Below are 12218 nucleotides of genomic sequence, written 5' to 3'. Positions count from 1 at the left end.
AAGTTCAATCCGAGTATTAGAAGACTTGATATTGAGGCACAACAATTCGAGCTGAAGCCGATCATGCTCCAAATGTTGCAAAATATAGGTCAATTTAGTGGGATTCCTACTAAAGATCCACATATTCATCTTTGTCTATTCATGAAAGTGAGTGACTCATTTAAATTAGTCGGGGTAACCAAGGATGCCTTGAGATTGAGATTATTTCCATATTATTTAAGAGATAGAGCACGAGTGTGGTTGAACTCCCTATTGTTCGGTTCCATAACTACATGGTAAGAGTTGGTTGAACGTTTCTTAATGAAATATTTCCCTCTATCTTTAACCACTAAGATCTGAAATGAAATCACTTCATTTCAGCAACTTGACAAAGAATCTTTATATGAGGCATGGGAGTGATTCAATGAGTTACTATGAAAGTACCCTCATCACGACATTCCTTACTGTAACAGCCCGACTTAGGGCCTAGTCGAAATAGTGGTCTCAGGACCATAAATCTAGAGTTGAATAAATTATTTTATTTTTATTTTGGGGTCATATCATGTTAATATTAGTGTATGGAAAATTTGGTGAATTAATTTTAGCGATGGCTTGCTCAATTGCAAAAAAGGACTAAATCGCATAAAAGGAAAAAGTTGCAAACTAGTGCCCAAATGTGTCAATTAGCTAGAGGACTTAAATTGGGGGTCTTTAAAGGGAAAATAAACCCTTAGAGAGTAGCTTGGGCGGCCATGAGATGAATTTTAAACAAATAGTCAAAGTTTAGGTAAGTGATGTCATGATTTGGTTATAAAATAATGCCTAAGGCCTATCTAGCATTTTTCTTCTTCTCCATCTCTTTTCTCCACCAAAAATATCAGAAAATATGGAGGTTTGAAAATTGAAAATTTGCAGCAACTTATTCCTCTCATAATGTAAGTGATCTTGATGATTTTTCTGATGATTTTTACATTTTTGGCACGCTTGTGTCATGGGCTTTCAAATGAGAGAATTATTTTGCAAAACGGTAATGAGTCTAGGGTTTCACTTTGTGAATGTTCATGTTATTTTCTAAAATTTTATGGAAGATTATGAGTCTTAGAAGAGTCCTAAACAACTTTTGTGAGAGGTGTTAGCATAAAAACACCCAAAGGGACTATTTTGTATAAGTTGTGAAGTAAGAGATAAATATGTGAAATAGTGAGATTTTCAAGTTACTATAAGAGTAAAAAGGGTTTGACTAGGCTTAAGGTACGAAGAAATTCAATAAAAATTGATTTTTGAGCCTAGGGGCAAAATGGTCATTTTATCAAGGATGTGAATTTTTGATTGCCTAATTGTGATTAGTGACTAAATGAGTGCATTTTACTATTGTAGATCAGGAGTTGTCAAATTCGAACCTTGACCGGGGGAAAGCCAAGCAAACTGACTAGTCGTGTGCATTTTGTAATTCGAGGTAAGTTGTATGTAAATAATACAACTATGTTGTTGATATATGTGTTTGAATTGTCATTGAATCGATATAGCATGAATTGATTGATTATGAAATTTGAGAATGTATAATGATAATTGAGATAATAGAATTTCCATTGGAACCTTAGGAAGTAGATCGGGCATTCATGGTATAATAATTGGGTCACTTGTGAGTGCTAGTGTAAGACATGTCTAGGACATGCATCGGCCACATTATGGAAGCTAGTGTAAGAGCATGTCTGGGACATGGCATCGGTATTGAGACGAGTGCTAGTGCAAGACATGTCTGGGACATGCATCGGCCTTGAGATGTAAGCCAGTGTAAGACATGTCTGGGACATGCATCGGCTACGAGATGATAATCAGTGTAAGACCATGTCTGGGACATGGCATCGAAACCTTACCCATATTTGAGGTTTAATGAATATCCGGTGATACTCCGAATGGTTCAACGATGGATGTTATGTTTTGAGTTAATAAGGAAAGTATAACCGTGTTGTGAATGGTATAGGTACCTAATTAGTACGTATGAGATATGATCTCAATATACATATTATATTATGTGACTTGTATGGTTGGTAATGAGTAAGTTACATCTATGCCTACATCTGGGTCATGAATATGTTGATCATTGATGAAATTGTTTTTGTATATTCATTTATATGCAACTTACTAAGCTTTTATGCTTACTCCCTCTTCCTTTCCATTTTTCTTACAGTGCCGCCTATTTAGCATAAGGATCATCGGACGTCAGAGATATCGATCACACTGTCATCCGAAACACTTGGTACAGTTGGATTTATATTTTTGAATTATGGCATGTGTAGGGTCTAGACTTTATAATTTTGTGTCTTGAGCATTTACCAAATGAATTGGCTTGGGGTAAATCTCACCCTTTGTATTAAGCCTTGAATGGTGGCTAACATTCCTTTTTGAGTTTATAGAAAATGCATCATCATGGTTGCATGAATGTCTATTGTGGTCGAATTGATTATGGAAATTTTGCTTGTTTTGGTATTGGTTGGTTATAGCATGAAGATAGGTGAACATGAGTGGCAATGAGGTTTAGAAAATAGTCTTATATTGTCCACACGGGTGGACACACGGGCGTGTGTCTAGGCCATGTGTGGCACATGGCCAGCCCTAAGGGTGTGTGGTCCGGCCATGTGTCCCCTACACAAAAAAATCTTAAGTCAGTATGCCTAGTAATAATCACACGGGTAGGGACACAACCATGTGTCTCAGTTGTGTGGAAGACACGGCCTGGCACACGGGCATGTGCTTCGGTCGTGTGACTTTTTGTTTATGATGATGTCAGAAATAGAATGCCCTAGTTTTTAGACACGGGCCAAGACACAGGCGTGTCGAGAAAGTGTGGGAAGACACGGGCCAAGCACACGGGCGTGTGCCTAGCCGTGTGAAAACCACTGCACCTTGAACTAAAAGTTAAATTCTACATGGGCTAGGGAGACGAGCGTGTCCCGATAGACACCAGGCCGTGTAAGCCACACGGGTCACCAACACGGTCATGTCAAGCCGATCACACGGGCGTGTCACCTCCCACACGGGCGTGTGCCCTTGTCTTTAGTGAAAATTTGCAAAGCTCTTTAAGAGATCCAGATTGATCCCGAATTGGTTTCTAAGTTTATTTTGGGCCTTGTAGACCCATATTAGAGTTGTAAAGGTGAAATTTGAAAGGTTTTTAATTTTTTCGCCTTTTTACAACTCGGGAAAGTTTGTACGCTTATGAGTAAGTTAGTAATGCCTCGTATCCTATCCCGGCGTCAGACACGGGTAAGGGGTATTACATTTAGTGGTATCAGAGTTATGGTTTAGTCGGGTCTAGGATTAACCTAGTCAGAATACGAGTGTAGCTATACTGCCATAATTTTATATTGATAGTGTGATGATTTCTGATGATTATAAATTATGTTTTTATGTATAGTGAATGGATTTTGATAGAACCACAGCGGATGACGTGGAAAGTAACGAGCCGACTTCAGCTGAAGGGATTGCGCCAGTAGAGAGTGAGCCCGTTACCATTGGCCAAGGTGGAGGGGCTAGAGAAGCCTACCTCCGAATGATGGATGCTTGGTACACGGAGTTTGTTCATGCAAATCCGAACACTCCACCTCCCCCACCTCCCCCAATTCCTCAGTATGCCTCCATAGTCTCGCAAGGAGCGAACATGATTAGGAGGGAGAAACCTCTGATAGACAAAATTTGGAAGCATGGGGCCGAGGAATTTTGTGCTAATATAGATGATGACCCTAAAAGGGTAGAGTTTTAGTTAGAAAATACCATTAGGGTATTTGATGAGCTATCGTGCATGTCTGAGGAGTGCATAAAGTGTGCAGTGTCACTCCTGCGAGATTTAGCCTACCAATGGTGGAATACTTTCATGTTTATCGTACCAAGAGAGAGAGTAACTTGGGAATTCTTCCAAGAAGAGTTCCATAAAAAGCATATCATTCAGAGGTTTATGGATCAAAAGAGGAAGGAATTTTTAGAATTGAAACAAGGCCGAATGATAGTAACAGAGTATGAGCGTGAGTTTGTGAGACTCAGTAACTACGCTCGGGAGTGCGTGTCTACCGAAGCCATAATGTGTAAGAGGTTTGAGGACTGCCTTAATGAGGACATTCGAGTGTTCGTTGGCATTTTAGAGTTACGGGAGTTTTAGCACTTGTGGAGAGAGCCTGTAAGGCAGAAGAGATGATTAAAGAGAGGAGGAAAGCAGCTTTTGAGTCGCGGGATTTGAAGAAGAGACAAATGGGGAAATCAAATTAATTCTCATCCAAGAGATCAAATTAATTCTCTACTTGATCGAATGCCTCTGTGGGTATTCGAAGAAAAACAAGAATCAGTAGAATTCAACATCTAGAGCCCAAATCACTTCGGTTGCTAGTGTTGGCAGTGCTCGGCCAAACCGGCCGGAGTGTCCGCAATGTGGGAGATGTCATTTCGGCAAGTGTTGAGGAAACGAGAGAGGCTGTTTCAAGTGTGGGTCACTAGACCACTTCATTTGTGATTGTCCTGAGATGGGAGAGAGAGAAAAGAAGCAAGAAGAGAAGGCAAGTAGTGCTCCGTTGAGGGGTAGACCCCAAAAGAACCCCAGAAGTAGGGCTAGTAGTAGAGGCGCACCAAGAGATGTCGCAGTGAGTTCTGAGGGTAGGGTGCCAGCAAGGACCTATGCTATACGTGCCCGGGAAGAGGCAAGTCTCCTGATGTGATCACGGGTACTTTTTTTATCCACGATATAACTATTGTTGCCTTAATTGACCCGGGATCTACCCACTCTTATATTTGTATGGATTTGTGATCATGATTTTCGTGACAGGTTTTAAATATTTATTATGAATAATTCTTGAAACTAACTATTATCACGATGTAGGCAAGTGTACCTATCGAACAGTAGTATAGTTTTAGCAAGACCAGATTGTCGAACCCAAAGGAACTAAAAGTACTAGTTATGACTGTCTTTTTATTATCTAGCCTAAGAATAAAGAGGTTTGTTTTAACTAACTAATTATCTAAACTAAAAACTCACAGAAAATAGAATTGGAGAATTACTTTTGGAAAAACGATTGAATTAAGACAATACCTAAGGAAGAATCCACCTAGACTTCACTTGTTATTCTGACTCCAAATCAGACGATTTATTCATTTAACTTGTTCCGTAGAGATCCCTAAGTTATGTTATTATCCCTATTCAATACTAATAATGTCTAATCCCTAGATTGAATAATTGAGACTTTTCTCTAATTAACACCCTAGGGTTGCATTAACTCGATCTATGGATCCCCTTATTAGGTTTCACCCTAATCCGACCAAATCTTATCACCCTATCTTTAGGCGCGCAATCAACTCCGCTTAATTATGACAAATGTACTCTTAGACAGGGTCTATTCCTCCTCTGAATAAGAGCTTATCTTGAATCAGTATCCTGGGATATCAAAACAAGAATTAAGAACACATAATTAAGAACAAGTTAAATATTTATTATACAATTCAGAAAATAATAACAAGCTTCATCTTAGGTTTCATTCCCCTTAGGTATTTAGGGGATTTAGTTCATAACTAAAAAGAAAAAGATCTCAGAAGAATAATGAATACAAAACATAAAGAAAACCCAAAACTCCTGGAGAGAAATTTAGGGGAGATCTTCAGTCTTGATGGTGAATCTGACTTCTGAGATGGATCAATCGGCTTCCCTTGAGCAGTTTCCTGCCTCCTTCTCTCTGTATTTTTCCTCTTCCTTTAGGGTGTATTTATAGGCTTTAGAATGCCTAAAAGCCCTCAAAATTAGCCTTTTCTGAATTGGACTCAACTTGGGCTCGGCAAGGACACGCCCGTGTGCGATTACTTTAGGCCGTGCTCGAACCTGTTAGAATGGCATGGGTGTGTGCTCTACCCATGTAAGTCATGCTTCGATTCTGCCAAATTGACACGGCCGTGTGGTCTGCCCGTGTAAGGAAGTCCAGGCTGTGTTGATTTCGTATGTTGGCCTATTTTCTCCGTTTTTGGCCTGTTTCTCGTTTATTTCGCTCTCCTCTAAGTATAGAACATGAAATTAAGGCATTAGGAGCATCGAATTCACCAATTCTAAGGAAAAATCATCCATAAAATGTGTTAATCATGGGGTAAAAATATGTATAAATTACGGTTTATCAAGTACCCCCACACTTAAGCATTTGCTTGTCCTCAACCAAAATTCTCAACTCATAATCAAAATAAATTCTTATTAACTTATAATATCTGTCGAAAATATCTCAAAATAATCCACAGGTAATCATACATTGAGAATTCAACTAAAAGAACATCAAAGTTTCAAACATTCTAAGTTGAGCATTTTATTCTGAAAACATAGGTGTCTCCTCTCGTCTAAGTAATTACCTTTGATTCAAAATGTCACAGAGTTTCACATCCTCACTAAAGATTCACTCAAATCACTCGAGGTGTTTAAGGATAATAAATGAAGCACTCAATAGTCAATAATGAAAAGTCATTACCATAGGCTTGCATGAAAATCACATCTCCATCACTATAAATTGAGATGATACATCAATCAAAAGGTCTTTAGAGGGTTGTAATGAGGCTTGGTTATGGGGTGTGGTCACAAGCTGAAAGAAACAGTTAGAATCGAGATTGAATTTAAAAATTACCTAACTAGAAAAATGATTAGTCATTAATCGCGTACAACAGAGCTTCTTCTCAGAATATGGAATTTAACTTCTTTGGCTCAAAAGATCACTACTACTAATACGTATACATACATTTTTTTAAAGAACAAGTTAAATAAATAACTATTAAGAATAGGACATAGCTAAGCAATTAATTCAAATCAAATCTCAACAAAAATAGGGATCAAAATAATTGAGGGGATTTCAATAATAATGGGTTAAAGGTTAATGTAAAGGGTAATACAAGAAATGGGTTGTTAGGCTTAAGGGGGTTCACTAAGGGTTAATTGTGGAGGTAGGCTTTTCATGGCATGAGTGGGTTAATCCTAAGTGCCTTAATCATTTTGACATATCAAATCAAATGGTGTGGTCTTGACATGCATAATCAAGCAAGTTTTAGAATAACAATTCAATACTAGCACACTCAAAGCAATAGTAAAAGTGAGCATGAAAGAATTAATAGATGCTCAAAAGGCTAAAAAATATCACAAAAAATATGGCTTTTTTTATGTTTAAAACTTGTGAATTCCAACTCAAAGTAATACCTAAACTTTGGGAAAACAACCTAAATTTAAATTCTTAAAAATCAACTTATCATGCTAGATTCTCTAATGTCTTAAAGTTTAAGCAATCAATGCATAAATGCCTATGTTTTAATTCAAGATATATCAATCAAAATCATAAATCAATCAAAAGTTATCCTAAATATGATATGAGAGCTTTTCAAGAGAACAAGGCAATCATTTAGGGATTTTTTTGATAGTGAAATGAATACCCCCCACACTTAAAATGTACATTGCCCTCAATGTAAAAAGATAGATATATAGAAAAGAATGTCAAAATAAGATAGAGAGAGAAGTGAAACTTCCTGAGTGATGAATGAATTTCCTTGAACTGGAGTTTCAGAGAATAATCAACGTGAGGGTGGAGGAGGATACTCCGGCGGTGGTAGAGGCTCATTAGTCCAAAAGTCCTGCGCCAAAAGAATATTATATCTGAAATTGGTTATGGTCGTGGTCGAGCAGGACATGGAAGTCGTGGAGAACCTTTCCCAGTGGAGTTTCGAGTCCCTGAGTAATAGTGAACTTTGGAGCTTTTTATAACTGTGATAGCATCAAGAGCACTTTTAGAAAGTATATAAGGAAGGATGATTACTCAGTAGGAAATAGCCAGAATTCAAAATTGTTAAATAAAAATTATAAATCCTAATAAAATAAGATGAAAGAAAAATAAAAAGTAGTCTTAAAATAAAATAAAAGTAAAAACATAAAATAATAAATAAAAGTTTTTAAACATCTTCATCGCTGGATGGTTCGCGAGGTGGGGGTGGTGATGAGATGTGGCGGTGCTGACAGATCTGCTGTAGAGTAGCATCAATGTTGTCAAATCGTTGAAAACACTACTGCTCAAATCGAGTAAGGTGCTCAGAAATGTCAGCATATGAAGCCGCCGCATGTATTGGACGAGAGGGTGGTGGTGACTGAGACAGTGGGTCCTCGTGCTGTGGAGGGACATCATCATAATGTCCTCAGAGGCCTCCTCCTCAGTAGATTGAACGAGACGATATTGAAGAGGGTAAGTTCCTCGGCGCTTCTTGATCATTCTCATGCTAAGCATGCTCGAGATGCCTTGTGGAGACATATGGCCAATGAGGGTCAAGGATGATTCTAGGGCTGCGGTGCGGAGGAGCCTGAAGTGTTGAGCCAATCGAGTAACATAGGGGCCAATGGAGATGACCCCTTTCCTATGCCGCTCCGTCTGGTGTTGAATGGCGAGGGCAATGAAATAGGCAAGGTCGATGACGTGCCCATGCGACATACACCATAGAAAGTAGGCATCGTTTGTGTTGATGACGCTAGTGCTCTCTCGCCTTCCTGTAATCGTGTGAGCCAAAATGGCGTATAGGTACCTTAGAGATGGAGGGAGAACCGATGCCTTAGAGTGGCTAGGATTATAGGTGGCTACACCTGGTACTAGTGCGTCCCAGCATCGTGAAGGAGAACGATAGATGTGGCGGTTGAGAGCATGTAAGTCATTCTCCTCCTTGAATTCCTCTGTATATAAGCCCAGTGCAATACCGAATTTTAGGATGCTTAGCTGGCGGACTAATCCGCCTAGACGAAATTGGACCGTGCTGGGATCATCGTAGTTCGTCATTACAGTTTGAAGATGAGATGTTGAACATAGTTCCATCGTGAGCTCGAGATATGTTGGCTCGATTATCCCAAAGAAAAGCTCCCAAGGGTTGGCAGTTAGGAGGGCCCGAATCGCATCAGCCAACTGAACTTGTCCTACTGCAGCCCAGTTGATGCAGTGGCCTGCAATTAAAGGTCGGGCCCGGAGTATTTGGAAAATTTCTTCTTGGGGCCCAATGGGGAATTGCAGGAAAGGGTGGTAAATTTTTGCGGTAGAAACCGAGGAAGATGACGTTTCCTTCCTTTCTTTAAAGTAGGGACAGCGGCCTTTTTACCACGTGAAGAAGACATGGTACCTGCAATTAGAAACATCAATTCGTCTTGATGAGTAGACAGGGTAAAATGCGACTAAATTCGAGGAAGGAAAATCCATAAATATGTTCAGCCACAACTACTAAGTTTAACTAAAACAAGAAGTTTAATGGCATACTTTTGTGGTATTAGCATGGTGATATAAGTAAAAATGGAAAAGAATGGAATGCAACATACTATATGAATAAACAGACATGTCAACACAAGAGGCATGAATATTTCAACTATCCTAATCATGACTATTCACTTCTAACTAATCAAATGGAGTAGAGAAATCATGTAATGAGTAAGAATTTGAACATGAAAAGATAATATCTACTCTAGGTATGAAATATGAGTGATAAAGATATGAAAAGAACATAAAAAATGCATAGTACTATTATAACTTAAGATGAAAAATGAGTGCAATTAAAGGGAAAGAGTAAACAAACACTAGAAATGGGAGAATGAGCGTCAAAAACGGAGTTGGAGCCTGTGCACGGACGTGGCGGGAAGGGCGTGTGGACTTGCAGCGGCCAGGGTTAGGGTTTTTGGGTGAAGAAAACAATGAATAGTTCAGCCTATTTATAGATTTTGGGGTACACGGCCAGGTAACAAGCCCGTGTTCCCCAATTTTTTGCCCGTGTGATTTCTGAATTTCGAATTTAGACGCGTCTGATAATTTCCCCATGCTCGTGTTCGTTGGGCGTGTTCGTGCGCATGACTGTGCTGTAGGCCCACTCCCGTGTTAATTTAACAGGTTCGCCCACGGTTGCTTGGCACGGGCGTGTCGCACGCCCGTGTTAATTTGACAGGTTCAGCCATGGGTTCAAGGACACGCCCATGCTGTTTTGGCAGGTTCGCCCATGGCCATGTCGCATGGCCATGGTGATTTGTCATAGCCCGTGTTTGGGGAAAATCTTTGCCCTGTTTCCATACGGTCCTAAACACGCCTGTGTGCTTGGCCGTGTCTGTGTGGAAAACCTATATTCAAGATCTCCATTAGTAAGTTAGGTGTTAAGTACTAAAATTGAAAGAAGTTAATATAGTTAGTGCTCGAGTTGCCTCCCGAGAAGCGCTTATTTATAGCCTAAGCTCGACTTACCTCTCTATTGAATGGTCATGGTGGTTTGAGGAGTTTATACTCCTCATTCCTGCTATCATTCTTATCAAAATAAGGTTTTAGACAGGTGTTGTTTACCTTAAAAGTGCCGAACTTGGGATGACTTAGCTCGACTGTACCGAATGGGAAAATGCGAAGTACCGTAAGAGGGATTTCTTCATTTGGTTTGGTAGTGACAATGTGAGGATCTGTGGCATCTAATAATACTTTATCTCCAACCTTAAGTTGATTTGGGAAGGTATTGAGCTCGTTCTGGCGTAGTTTTGGTTTATCGTGTGTTCTCAGTTTATGCGTCCACCATTCATCTAGCTCCTTGATTTGTAGCCTTCGTTCTTCATGAATAGGTCCTCTATTATTGCTTGAGGATGGCTCATGTACTTCCTTCAGACTCATTTCCTGCAAAGTAGGTTGCACCATGTTGTCATTCTAGTAGAATGGTTTAGACGATCACCTTTAATTTTCGATGTGTTGCCAGAATTGCGAGCTTGAAGAGTGATAGTTTCGTCTCCCACACGAAGTGTGAGCTCACCTGTGCCAACATCAATAATCATTTTAGCAGTTGCCAAAAAAGACCATCCTAAAATTAGAGGAGTGTTGCTATCCTCCTCTATGTCTAGAACAATGAAGTCAACGGGAAAGATAAATTTATCGATTTTAACTAGCACATCTTCAATAATACCCCTAAGAAATCTTATAGTTTTATCCACTAATTGAATGCTCATCCTAGTCTATTTGGGTTTCCCAAGACCTAATTGTTTGAACATTTTGTTGGGCATGACATTAATACTAGCCCCTAAATCAGCTAATGCATTATTAACACCTAAACTACCAATTAAGCAAGGAATCGTAAAACTCCTTGGATCTTTTAGTTTGTTGGGTAGTTTATTTTGTAGAATAGCTGAGCAAACTATGTTTAGCTCCACATGCGACGCCTAGTCCAACTTCTGCTTATTTGCTAAAAGCTCCTTTAAAAATTTCATTGCATTTGGCATCTGTGATAGAGTTTCAATAAATAGTAAGTTAATATGTAATTTTTTTAAGATTTTAAGGAATTTACCAAATTGTTCATCTGAGCGGTCTTTTCTTGTCGCGTCAGAGTATGGCACACGAGGTTTGTAATCGACATTCACTGATTTGTTTTTATTATGACCTACCTCACCTTGATCTCTGCTTACCACAGTTTCTTACCTCGGTTCTGGCTCAGGCTCAATGAATCCTTCTTCGTCGTGAACATTAATTACGTTGAGCTGTTCCCTTGGGTTGGGTTCACTATTGCTTGGCAAGCTACCTTGTGGTCGTTCAGAGATTAGTTTGGACAGCTGGCCTATCTGAGTTTCAAGCCCTTAGATCGACGCTTGTTGATTTTTAAGTCCTGTATCGATGTTCTGAAAATGAGTTTCTAACATCGAGATAAATTTAGATAGCACCTTTTCAAGGTTTGGTTTCTTTTCCTTTTGATAGGGTGGTTGTTGAAAACCCAGAGGATTCTGTGGCCTTTGATTTCCTTGACCGCCCCTCGAGAAATTGGGATGGTTCCTCCAACCTGCATTATAAGTGTTACTATATGGGTTATTTTGGGATCTAGAGTTATTGTTACCCATATATTGGACTTGTTCCTCTTCGATGCTAGGGTTGAAGGGTTGGTACTCTATGCATGCTCGTCTTCCATTCATCTCACACCTCATTACTAGATGTACCTGAGTAGAACCAAGTAAACCATCAATCATTTTATTTAGAATTTCTACATGGTTTGACAGCATAGAAACCAAATCAACGTTATAAACGCCTACTGTTTTAGTTGGCTTAGTGCTCATGACTTGCCACTGATAGTTATTCAGTGACATCTCCTCAATAAATTCATAGGCTGCCTCAAGTGTCTTATTATTGATATTTCCTCCAGCAGCTGCATTAATCCTCTGCTGAGTCGAAGGATTCAGGCCATTATGGAACGTTTGAACCTATAGCCAAAGCGGT

The 12218-nt window shown here is 39.4% G+C and overlaps 1 non-coding gene across 1 annotated transcript; it reads right to left on the bottom strand.

Moving 5' to 3' along the window:
* Positions 1-330: 330 nt before the first annotated feature.
* Positions 331-437, bottom strand: LOC121206548 (small nucleolar RNA R71). Its single transcript, XR_005901594.1, has one exon. It is a non-coding gene; the product is annotated as a small nucleolar RNA R71 (small nucleolar RNA).
* Between the last annotated feature and the right edge of the window lie 11781 nt (positions 438-12218).

This window comes from Gossypium hirsutum, chromosome A01 (assembly GCF_007990345.1).
Source record: "Gossypium hirsutum isolate 1008001.06 chromosome A01, Gossypium_hirsutum_v2.1, whole genome shotgun sequence".
In the NCBI taxonomy this organism is placed as follows: Eukaryota; Viridiplantae; Streptophyta; class Magnoliopsida; order Malvales; family Malvaceae; genus Gossypium; species Gossypium hirsutum.
The sequence above is the reverse complement of the archived record's forward strand: the minus strand, read 5'-3'. Positions and strand labels throughout refer to the sequence as shown.